This window comes from Vicia villosa, linkage group LG1, assembly GCF_029867415.1.
Source record: "Vicia villosa cultivar HV-30 ecotype Madison, WI linkage group LG1, Vvil1.0, whole genome shotgun sequence".
Taxonomy (NCBI): Eukaryota; Viridiplantae; Streptophyta; class Magnoliopsida; order Fabales; family Fabaceae; genus Vicia; species Vicia villosa.
In genome coordinates, this window is record NC_081180.1 from 61,893,615 (window position 1) to 61,895,071 (window position 1,457).

General features: G+C 43.9%; 1 non-coding gene across 1 annotated transcript; it reads left to right on the forward strand.

Moving 5' to 3' along the window:
• Positions 1-1,072: 1,072 nt before the first annotated feature.
• On the forward strand, positions 1,073-1,179 carry LOC131645349 (small nucleolar RNA R71). Its single transcript, XR_009296978.1, has one exon. It is a non-coding gene; the product is annotated as a small nucleolar RNA R71 (small nucleolar RNA).
• Positions 1,180-1,457: the final 278 nt, after the last annotated feature.

The window sequence follows — 1,457 nt, forward strand, 5'->3', positions numbered from 1 at the left end:
AAGTTCTACAAATCTTTTAAATTGCGCTTCGGTTTTTGATTTAGCTAATCTCTGAGGGTAAGGAATTGGCGGCTTATAAGGTGGTGGTGGAACATAAGGTTTCTCTTTTTCGGGTTCCACTTCGTTATTGTTCTCATTAGTCTTAGCAGTTTGTTCGTCAGTTGTTTTCTTTTGGGTTTCCTTTGGCTCTTGTTGTGACATGGGTACGTTTTGGGTTCTAGGATCTATGGGTCCATCGTAATTAGTTCCACTTCGCAGTGTTATCGCGTTCGCATGTCCTTTAGGATTGGGTTGAGGTTGAGCAGGAAACGTGCCAGCAGGGGCAGCAGTAGGTGCTTGTTGTTGAGCTACTTGTGAGATTTGAGTTTCTAACATTTTGTTATGCGTAGCTAAAGCATCTACTTTGTTTGATAGTTGTTTTAGTTGCTCGCTATTGTGGATGTTTTGATTCAGGAAGTCTTTATTGGTTTGTTGTTGGGAAGCTATGAAGTTCTCCATCATGATTTCTAGATTGGACTTCCTAGGGGTGTTTTGAGCAGCTACAGGCTCTTTTTGGTAGCCAGGTGGTACAGCAGGTGCTTGTCCAGGCGCGTACAACGCATTGTTGTTCTTATAAGAAAAGTTCGGGTGGTTTTTCCATCCAGGGTTGCACGTGTTAGAATAAGGGTTTCCTTGAGCGTAATTTACTTGATCAGATGGGACTCCAGTCAAGAGTTGGCATTCAGCAACTACATGTCCAGTCAATCCACAAATCTCGCAGTTAGGTGCTACAGCGGCAGCGGTGGCTGAAGGAGTGATGGTTAAATTCTCGATCTTTTGAGTTAAAGCGTCTACTTTAGCGTTAACGCGGTCTATACCACTTATTTCGTACATTCCTCCTTTGGTTTGGGCTTTCTCTAGAGCGGCTCGTTCTCCTCCCCATTGGTAATGGTTTTGTGCCATGTTCTCTATGAGTTTGTATGCTTCATCATGGGGTTTGTCCATTAATGCTCCGCCAGCAGCGGCATCTATAGTCATTTTAGTGTTATATAAGAGACCACCATAGAAGGTATGGATGATCAGCCATGGTTCGAGTCCATGATGAGGGCATATTCTAAGCATGTCCTTGTAACGTTCCCAAGCTTCGAAGAGCGATTCGTTATCTTTCTGGGTAAATCCGTTGATTTGACCTCTAAGCATAGCAGTTTTGCTAGGCGGAAAGTATCTCGCTAAGAATACTCTCTTCAATTCGTCCCACGTAGTTATGGAATTGGAAGGCAGGGATTGAAGCCACGCTCTCGCTCTATCTCTCAATGAGAAAGGGAAAAGGCGTAATCGAATAGCTTCGGAACTAACGTTGTTGGCTTTGATAGTGTCGGCGTATTGCACGAACACAGATAAATGGAGATTGGGGTCGTCTACAGGGCTTCCAGAGAATTGATTCTGTTGAACAGCTTGGACCAGTGAAGGTTTCAGTT